The 10,887-nt window shown below is 32.5% G+C and overlaps 1 long non-coding RNA gene across 1 annotated transcript; it reads left to right on the forward strand.

Moving 5' to 3' along the window:
• The first annotated feature begins 90 nt into the window (after positions 1-90).
• LOC145739416 (uncharacterized) lies at positions 91-7,583 on the forward strand. The gene is made up of 2 exons (XR_014181029.1): positions 91-188; positions 7,321-7,583. It is a non-coding gene; the product is annotated as an uncharacterized LOC145739416 (long non-coding RNA).
• Positions 7,584-10,887: the final 3,304 nt, after the last annotated feature.

Below are 10,887 nucleotides of genomic sequence, written 5' to 3' on the forward strand. Positions count from 1 at the left end.
TTTACAGAATTGTATGCGGTATATCCTGAATACTTCACTAATTTTCTATATGGTTCAGTTTATTTTTTATGAACTAACCAGATTCAGGCCCAAATTATCCACTAAGAAGACTGCCACATATCAATCGAGATAAAGAGAGAAATTGAATGCACTACATTACAACAGTAGATAAAAGAACAAGTTTTAAGGTTAGTTAACTATTTTTACTAAAACTCAAATTAAAATGAAAACAATGCAGTTTTCATTATTGTTTTATGTTTCTCACGTTAATCATTATTATACACTTTAGTAAATTGCACTGCTAAAGCTTGAGTCAATTTGTATTAGGTAGTGTTATTTAATGGCATGTTTAAAGTAACAGTAATAAGGAGGTATGTAGCTTGTAGTGTGTATTTGTATGAGACAACATGTATATAAAGAGAGAGACATGTTCTATATGTTTGTTGAGACGAGTTACTCATTTTTTCTTTGCTTATTGGGTTTTCTGTCTCACTACAAAAAAAATGTTTGTTTGAAAAATGGAATATCACACTAATAAAATTAAATTAAATTAATATTGACCAAACTTGTTCAAATATTCTAGGGAAGGAGATAACACTTGGACATATCAAACAAAACTTAAATTTCTTGTAATTTTGTTTTCATTATAAAACCCACCTTTCACTACAACAATAGATAACCTTTCCTATTGGAACAATAAAAGTCAAAATTTATGTCAATTTTCATTGACAAAAACTCTTCTTGGAGTTCCAAACTGAACATTATCAGGTTTAATATTTATTAAGTTGTTGTTTTCTGTGTTCTTTTTTAGATTATCTGAAGAGGGTGGTAGATTTTCCACAAAAACGTCAGGGTTTTTAAGTATCAAGACCGAGCCTAAGTCAGTGGTCTTGTGTTGGGATGACTAAGTTAATGTTATTTTCAACTTAGTTAAAAATAGTGCAAAACTCCATTTTTCCAACAAACCTTTTTTGTGTGTTGAGACAGAAGACCCAATAAACAAAGAAAAAATGTACAGTGCGTTTTTTTAACGCGCAAAAGGGTATTTTATTATTGATTGGGATACTGTTTGGCTTCAAACTGAGGTCACTTTGAACAATTCATTCATAAAATACTTCTTTTGTTCTTAACTTTCTTGATATAATGTTAATATTTGCATTTTGATCACCCTGTTTTACTTTCTATGCCAAATTTTACTTGCTATACCGACATAAAGGAAGTATGGAAAGATAAAACCTGTTTGAGAAAAGATGATTTTTTGAAAGTTTTTTATCACTTTTTAGGCCGAATTGGTAAACTTACTTTAGCTTAAGCGTACGAAACAGCCACCCATCAAGTTTTATACTTCTAGTTCCAAAATAACATGGTCTAACATGTGCTTAAAAATTTAACATGTGAAATCCTACGTTGCACGTAAAAAAAAACGCACTGTTTATAAAGAATACTATGATTATAAAGCAAACATCTGTGTGGAGTTGGAATCTTTTCAAAACCAAACAAAACTACTTCTGAATTTTTAGATATTTTGAATAGGTATTCAAGCTTTTGCCTCTCCATAAATAATCTCAGGTGGACAGCATCTGACATTGTTCAATTGATTACTTTAATCTTTATTTACACTTTATTTACTTGCCTTACTGCTAGTAAATAACTATTTTTTGTACAAAGTGATTGGTTTTACTTTTACCCGCTCTTTTTTTTTCTACTTTATATTACAAAAAAACTTAATACCAAAGTAAACTAGACTGCTTGTTAAAAAGAATAGGCCATCAAAATTTAAGCTCTTTTTTCAACAGCTGTTTCTTCAAATTGATTGACTCAATTTTAATAATTCTTTTGACAACTAAAAGGTATTTTCTTTCTGTGTCTGTTGACCTAAATAATCTTTTTAAAAGTTGTCATGAATCCGAGTATACAGGGTTTGACTGAAGTGTAGTAAAAATGAAAAATTTGGTACGCCATTTCTCACAAAAAATGTGTTTGTTTGTCAAAATAATCTTATTCGAGTCTTGTTGTTAATATCTGTAGACGTTTTTGCCAGTTTGGTGATTAAGGGCCGTTTACAAATTTTATTGCAAAATTTCAAAAATGGGGTTATTTTTATGCTTTTTTTTAATTTAACCATTTCTTTAAATTTTTTGTGGGAAAAGAAAAGGATTAGTAAAGCTACGCTTAAAACTCCCCAATTTAAGTAAAAAGCTTAATCTTTGTTATACAGGGTGTATCTAAAAGGTCTGTACAAAATCCTATCACATATTCCTAACATCAAAATAAGCCGATTTGAAGCAACTTACCTTTGTCCGAAATTGGTCCGTTTTCGAGGTACAGGGTGGTAAAATTAAAAATAAAAATTGATTTTTTAAAATATAATGTACATTTTGTAACATATTACTTTTCAAATCTTGGGGTTTTTTGAGATGCGAAACCCGAATTTGGACACATTTTTACTGCGGCCGGTAGAGGGCGCTTTACAGTGTACTTCTGATGATTTTAAGTGACCGTAACTTTTTTCTCTGTGTAATTTTCTTATTTATTTTTTAAGGAAATGATGTTTCAAACATTTTAAAGCAAAAAAGGTACTTCTGCTATGAACCGCTAATGTAAACTGTTGTCGAGATATTTCGGTTTTAAGTGTTCGATACTGTACCGAAATACTGTCACCTGAAATTTGTTCAAATTGTAAGTGTCTAAATTCGGGTTTCGCATCTCAAAAAACCTCTGGCTACTAGATTTGACAGTAATACGTTACAAGACGTATATTAAATTTAAAAAAATTGAGTTTTATTTTTTAACTTTACCACGCTGTATCTCGAAAATTAAGTAATTTCGGACTATGGTAAGTTGCTTTAAATCGGCTTATTTTGATGTCAGGAATATGTCATAGGATTTTGTACAGACCTTTTAGAGACACTCTGTACACGGTGGCCAAAAAAAACTTTTATCATAAATCTTGCATTTTCAGTGATTTTAATGGAAAATAATATATTGGATTAAGAAGATCCAATCCTATTTAAAGATCCAATTCATATATTTAGACGATTCGAACAGTGGCAATTAAGGGCCGTTTATAAAATGTATTGGTAAATTTCAAAAATGGTTTGATTTTTTCGTCTCTTTACTCAAATTCAATAATTTTTTTAGATTTTTTGTTGAAGAAATACGGGATAAACCAAATTACACTTAAAACTACCCAATTTAATTGAAAAGAAGTAGTTCATATTCCCACAGTGGAGTAGTGAGTGTAAGTGAAAGTAAAATCACAGAGTCGATCTGCACTAAGTTTATTAAATAGCTTAGCTAAATAACATATTTGAAATTTACCAATAAATTTTATAAACGTCTAGATACATGATTCGGATCATTAAACAAATATTAAGATAAAGTTGTTCTAATCCGCAAAGTGACCCATGTTTTTTAATCAGGAAAGGATAGAGACAATTTAAGTCCGGCTAACGGTTTTGGCTCTTAAGCCATCATCAGACCTTAAAAAGAGGTGGTCAGGATCACACCGTCAACACAAAGACAAGCATTGTACACATTACAAAACCCACAGTCAACCCTTGCTTTTACATTCACAACATAATTAAAATTAAAACTGTAAAACTATTATAATGTCGGTAAAGAATGTTTTTTTAAAAGCCCTCGATTTTGCGTTAAAACGACAGAATTGTTCAATATGGAGTGAGGCGGTCTAAAGTTAACGTTCATCGTTTTACAGTACTTTATAAATTTTATTTACCGATATTACAATATTTTTACAGTTTTCATTTTCATTCTAATTATGTTTGAATATAAAAACAAGTGTTCACTGTGTGTGTGTGTGTGTGTGTGTGTGTGTGTGTGTGCACAATGCTCGTCTTTGTGTTGACTGTGTAATCATGACCCTGGTCTCCAATATTATTATTTTCTATTAAAATCACTAACCATGCAAAAATGTATGATAAAAATATGATTTTGTTTTCAAAGTTTTTTTGGGTCACCCTGTATAATGCAGATTAAGCTTTTTACTTAAATTGGGTACCTAGTTTTAAGTGTAGCCTTGTTAATCCCTTTCTTTTTCCACAAAAGATTTAAGGAAATGTTTAAATTAAAAACAAGAGAAGTAAAAATAACCCCATTTTAAATTTTTTAATAAAATTTGTAAACCGCCCTTAATCACCAAACTAGAGAAAACGTCCAGAAATATTGACCACAAGACTCGATTAAGGTTATTTTGAAACACAAAAAAAATGTTGATGAGAGCGTTGGAGCAAATTTTTAATTTTTTGTCCTGACACATTTTTTGACCTTGACCTTGACACTTCCATCAAACCCTGTATACTCGGATCCGTGGTAACTTTCCAAAAGATGGGAAGGAATGACATTAAAAGATGAATTGTTCAAATTGTTTACATACAGGGTGTTACAAATTTGATGCACTAGCATTGCTATCTAAGAACCTGCAGTTGGTAGAGCTTTAATTAAATGAAAGCAAAGTTGCGCATTTTATTGCTAAATAATTTAGTAAAAAAATCAACAACATTTTATTACATTTGGAGAAATCAGACAAAAACCGAAAAACTGAAAGTTTTATTTTTGTTTTTTTTACCATTGGGTGTATATTTTTTTCTGAGTGTGTTTTTAGGTACTTGTTTGTTTATTTTTTTAAAACAACATTTATATATTCTCATAATGAGTAGATAATTTACTTTAATATGATTCAATAATTAGGTTCATTGCTCTTTTTAACACTAAAATAAAGTAAAAACAAAACTAAGTCGATCTCCACAAAATATTGTCACGATCTAATTTTTAGTCGTAACGCGGGGACGTGTAGGCTGGGATCGTAGTCAAGTTAAACTCAAAGATTGGATAACAAAACAACAACAAAAGCAAGGGAATGACATGCAGTCGTCTCCACAATACTTTATTTCGACCTTTAAAGGGTAAGGCCTGCTCTAATAGTTTCGGACATATAAATGGCCTACCTTGTCGAGTTGAAGTAGGTTTTCTTGTTTCTTAAACACCTGTTACACAAGTAGAGTAAGTTATTCTTGTAGCTCTTGAAGATGGCCATTTATATGTCCGAATCTAGTAGAGCAGGCGTTACCGTTTGAAGACGACTGCGTGTCATTGCCCTCCTTTTGTACTTGTACAACTCCACTGAAAGAATATGGACTACTACTTCTTTTTAATAACAACGTTTATTCATAGAGATAAACAAGTCAAGTTGGAGACTGATTTTATACACATTGTCAGACACAAGTTGGCTTATTTATAAATTACAAGTTTGTACTTACATGATGATAAATGCACAAACCATTTGGACCGAGGGTACGTGTCAGGGTAGAGTTCCCTTAACTTTCGCGACCAAACCGTTTAGTTTCGCGGATAATTTCAGACACCCCTTTTCCAACATTTCTCTGTTATTTATTGTAAGGTATTACCATCCCTTAGTTCAATTTCTTAATTGCTTGTCTAAGCACTTGGATCATTGTCCGTACAGATGATGACTTATTGCTGACTGGCGATTGCAACACCTTAGCTAGCTTCCGTTCTAAAAGGTTGGATTGCTTACTTTTCAATTCGAGTGGTCAACGACTTGTTTCGGTCAATGGTTGATTTTTTGCTGACTAAGTAATCAACGAAAATCTACTTGTGACAATATTTATTAAGTTGTTATCTGCCTGACATGTTTCGGGTGTATTTGGACATCCATCTTCAGAGGCTTAACTAGAGTCACAGTCTGCTGGCTGTCATTCTACAAGACTACAAGGGGGGACAGCTGAACCCAGGTGTACATAAGGCTTGACATAAGGTGGTTGGTGTTAAGCCTTAGCCTTGGGTTAAGCCTTGATCAAAAAATCCAGTGTTGGTTTCAAAGATGGCAGGTTGCTTGGTTTTTTATTCTTGAAGGGAGAAAAAAACCTAATGAAAACCCGAGTTAGTTGAATTATGTTAAAACGGCATGTCTATGGAAGTTGGAGACCAAGTAGACCACGTAAAAGACGTCGCATAACAAGAACCGCAGTGGACATTCACAGAAAAACAAATTTTCTTCTGCTGCACCCTGAACATGATGCCCTGCCCGACCACGCCACCACCAGGATTTTTTAAATTTGTTTTTCTCTGAATGTCCACCATCCATACTTGGTCTCCAATTTCAATAGACATGCCGTTTTAACATTATTCAACTAACTCGGGTTTCGATTAAGTTTTTCCCCCTTCAATAATAAAAAATCAAGCAACATGCCACCTTTGAAACCAACACTGGGTTTTGATTAAGTTTTTTCTCCCTTCAAGGATAAATTTTATATTACTTATTTAATAGAATTTACATTTGGCTTGCTCTCATAATATTAGCTTGGTATCAAATTTGTGATAAAGCTTTAAAATGATATTGCCTCGTTTTTCTTCATTTTGAAGTATATGCAGGCCGATTGCGTGTGACAAGTACTGTCAAATAATCTTCATAAAACGTATCAAAGTCAACTCAGTTAAATTAGTTTTTCTTGAACTATTTTGTCATTTATGAAGCAAATCATAAGTTATTATACATCACTGAAATCAGAAATAACATGCACTAGTTGGTGGTCTAAAAATCGAATATGGTTCTCATAAGAAAAAAGTTCATGAAAAACCGCGCAAAAACGAAACGTCGGAAGGAAAATATAAATCTATCATCGACTAGCTGAGAAAAATTGGCAATATGGACTAAAGGTATCTTATCGTACAGCATCATTGAATAAGCCAACTTTTTGCAAGTGTACAGGGTGTTATTTTTTTTTTGAATTTTTGGTCTTTTTTTTCGTCCACAATGATTTTATTCAAATTTCTTGTTCAATTAGGAAACTTTTTTGTTTCTTAAATTATTTCCGTGTTTGTCACCGTTTTCAAGAAAATTACAAATTTATCTAAAAAATGACCCCAAATTCTCTACCAATCTAAAGAGGAGTATACAAAGTTGAGATGTTTTTTTCTGAAAATATAATGCAATTTGCTTGAAAACAAGTTGAATAAAAATGAAATTTTCAACACTGTATGCTACAGTTATTTTTAGACATAGAATACGTGGTTTAAGTTTGCATATTAAAACCTGAAACACCCTGTGTATGTTTAATTAAAGAATTTCGACTTTTTAAAACGAAATACTCATCTATATTTTTTTCTGTTAGCTTTTCCGAAACACTTTAACTTTTATGAAGTATATCATATACCTAATTTTAATTGCGATTTAACTCCGTTTTTTATTATAAACATTTTAAATTGTTGTAAGTGACATTCAAAAGTAAAACATTTATGTTTTTTTTTATATAAAATATGAATTTAATTAATTTCTAGAAAAATCCATATTTGATCTACTACTGATGCTGGGTTGTGAAATATGAGAAATATTTCTAAGTGTGTTGGGTCGAAAGGTCCTCACGAGTTGTGGGCTAAATGAGACCAGGTTTGGGAGTTTCTGATTGGTGCAATCAGTGTTTTGAAGGTTATAAAAAGGAATTACCTTATAGAGGGGTTTATTCCAGTTAGTTATTTTATTAGTTAGTAACTTATGTTGTTCAAGTTAAAGAACTTATTTAATAGAATTAAATGGAAGGGTTGACTGTGTGTTTTATTTCACGCTGAAACGAGATCCCAGGTAGTAAGGTTGAATTCAATTCGACAAGTCACGCTAGTCGTGACATATTATTTGTTAGCCGCTAAAAATAGGTAAGATGCTCTACTAGCATTCTGACTGTAACCTTACCTCGTGCCTTTTATTATATTGCCATCTTCAAATACCTGCTTAAATTTTATGAATTTATATTTTTTAAATAATAAGAATTTCTATTCGTGACAATAATCAGTAGGACTTTCCAAAAATACAATAATTTCAGTACGCTGTTTTAACCCAGCGCGCTGATATACCAGGTGTCCAAGAGCACCCTGGACATAGGAGATTAACATGGGAAAACGGTTTTGATTTTTTTGCGCCTGTACGGTTGATTTGATTGAAAAATCGTATTAATAAAAGTTGTAGTACCTATCACGGACTAGTTTGCTGTATTTTTTTCGGATCTCTAACTTGAGCCCTTTCGTCGTAAAACACGAACAAAAATGAGAAAATTTAAACTTTTGGCCTGCACTGTATAGGCGGTTGTCGGGCAAGGGGTAAACAGGTCATTGTTGCTGGTACGGTTGCTCGACAAACGCTTATACAGTGCAGGTAAAAAGTTTAAATTTTCGCATTTTTGTTCGTGTTTTACGACAAAAGGGCTCAAATTAGAGTTCTGAAAAAAATACAGAAAACTAGTTCGTGATAGGTACTACAACTTTCATTAATACGATTTTTCGATCAAATCAACTGTACAGGCGCAAAAAAATCAAAACCGTTTTCCCATGTTAATCTCCTATGTCCAGGGTGCTCTTGGACACCTGGTATACGTGTTTTGCATAAAATCAATTTTTTAAGGGTCGGTAAAATCCGGTCATCATAAGTTAATTTACGTATACGAATATATGCGTACAGATATGTATGGTAAATACTTCTCAACTTTGCGTATAATTTTCATACGTTTCTAAAGTTGCATATGGTCAGAAATATCCCCCCTGGTGTGTTAGACTACCGTTCAATATGGAATGAATTTTTATACTGATTTTATGCTACATATAACATTGTGTAATATGTTTTATATTATTTTCCTTGTTTCAGATATTCCTCCAGTGAAGCGTGAAGCAAAAAAAGTCAGTTCTGGTGAACCTCGGACTTCTTATATTTTGATAATAAACTAAAGATGGAGGCGCGGGTGGTGTAGTTTTATTTGCTCTTTTGATTTGCTGTTATACCATATGCAGCATTGTTCTATCAACATTATCTGGCTGAATGATTTTTATTCAATATCCGACTAAATGGTGAAGTATTAGAAAAATTGCCATTTCTTTAAATGTCAATCTACGCATGGCGAACTAAGTAACTGTGCGGAACTTGACACGGGAAACTAAAATACAATAAACTACTTATTGAATTAATGGTTACATTTGAATTATTGTAAGCGTTTATCGAAATATTTAGTATACTTTCAGTACCAGTCCTGACGTTTCCAACAGTTGTCTTTGATCAATAAATTAATTTTCTATTGAATGACTGAGGTTTGTGAACTACTTGCAGCAGCTACAGAAGACATGGAACGTTGGGAACAGCATAGTAGAATGTTTTGGTTTTATTCTCCATTTAGCTATCCGCATAAACTTTTGTCACAGTACTAGATTTCCATCTATCCATTGTTTTGTCTCGTTTGTTCTCAAAAATATGCTAAGAGTTCTCTTTTGAAACCGATATTCTTCATCTTTTTTTTGCACCATGTCATGTGCTGCTGCGTCATTAGCCTGTCGTATTTCTGGCGGTGTACAATCCATTAATTCTTGATCGGATGACATTTTTTTAATTTAATATTTGCCAACTTAATATCCGACTTTATTTGACAATTATTTATATTGGTGACTGTTGTTTACCCCATAGCCACGGTAACATATACCTACTTGTTTATTCTGAGAAAATCACCTGCTTGGTAATTTTCCGATAATTGTATTTTCCAGTTTAACTGGTACAAGCTTCAATATCTCGACAGTTTTGTTATCTTAAAGAAAAACAACTCACACGCGATAAATTTTATTCGGTTAACTGTATTTACAAAATATACAAAGTTTAAGAATTAGGATACAAATTATAGTTAAGGTAGAGCCTAAAATATTGTTACACTTTACTGGGTTCTTTTTGATAAGTGAGACTTTTAATAAACTCAACAAACTTTATTTACTAATTACACAACAATTTACAACACTAAAATTCACTTTTAAACCACTAAAGTCACTTTTACCACTTCACTACTTCGTTCTTTGCTTTATCGCGCCACTGTTATTTCACAACGACTGTCCGTCGTGTGGGCATTCGATTCTCGAATGTTCCTGTATGCACAGAATGTTCCCGTTTGCACAGAATGTTCCCGTTATACGTCCAGTAAACGTGTATTGTATCGCGAACATTCCATCCGATACGCCGCGCCGATCCGAGTTTTAAAAGATACCGGGACATGTCCAAAAGTAGTTGTTTTGTAGATTTGCATTTTACATGGGGTTAAATGGGTAACTTTAAGGCCTAGAGGGTATTTTAAGGCCTAGAGGGTTGAGACTTCGTATTAGGGGGGTAAGTTTGGGACACCCCTGGGATGCGGTGTTGCCAAGTTGTGCACTTTTTTCCCTAAATTTAGGGATATTATGTATAGTGACCCCTCGTTTTTCCCTAAATTTCAGGAAATCTTAATCTGGCTATGAGGCTTTTGTAACAATATAATCGGTGCAAAACTTAATATAATTTAAAACGTGTGCTCGCTTCTAAAGCTATAAAACACACTAATTCGCCTCGGCGCTATTTTTAATATACATTGTTGCCATGTCTTGTTGGATTTGTATCCAACATGCTAGGGCCTTAAGAATTATTAAAGGCTTATAATATACTGCAACCCAAAGCATTGATTTTACAATAAATGTCTAAAAGAAAGAAAACAAGTGACTACGAAAGTCAGTAAAAATTAGACTACTAAAGTCATAATAATAACTTAAATTACTATTAATTGTTACACCTACATACTAATACATTACTAGAGTATGTTCTTAAAATTTAAAAACTAATAGTAATACCTTATAGTCGCGTTCAAATGGGCAAAACTGCAATTTTAGTTATAGACCTTAAATAATTTCCACTTTGAGTTTTTACTTCCACTACCCTCACTTTATTGTCTTTACCTCGAATAACTTTAGTAATTCTGCCCATTGGCCACTTTAATGATGGTGTATGGTTTTCTTTAAGAAGAACTAATAATTAAATTAGGTACATCAAAACGCCATTTTGGTCTACTTTGAAGTTGA

Source organism: Ips typographus, unplaced genomic scaffold (assembly GCF_016097725.1).
Source record: "Ips typographus isolate SLU unplaced genomic scaffold, UJ_Ityp_2.0 IpsContig137, whole genome shotgun sequence".
NCBI classification, from domain to species: Eukaryota; Metazoa; Arthropoda; class Insecta; order Coleoptera; family Curculionidae; genus Ips; species Ips typographus.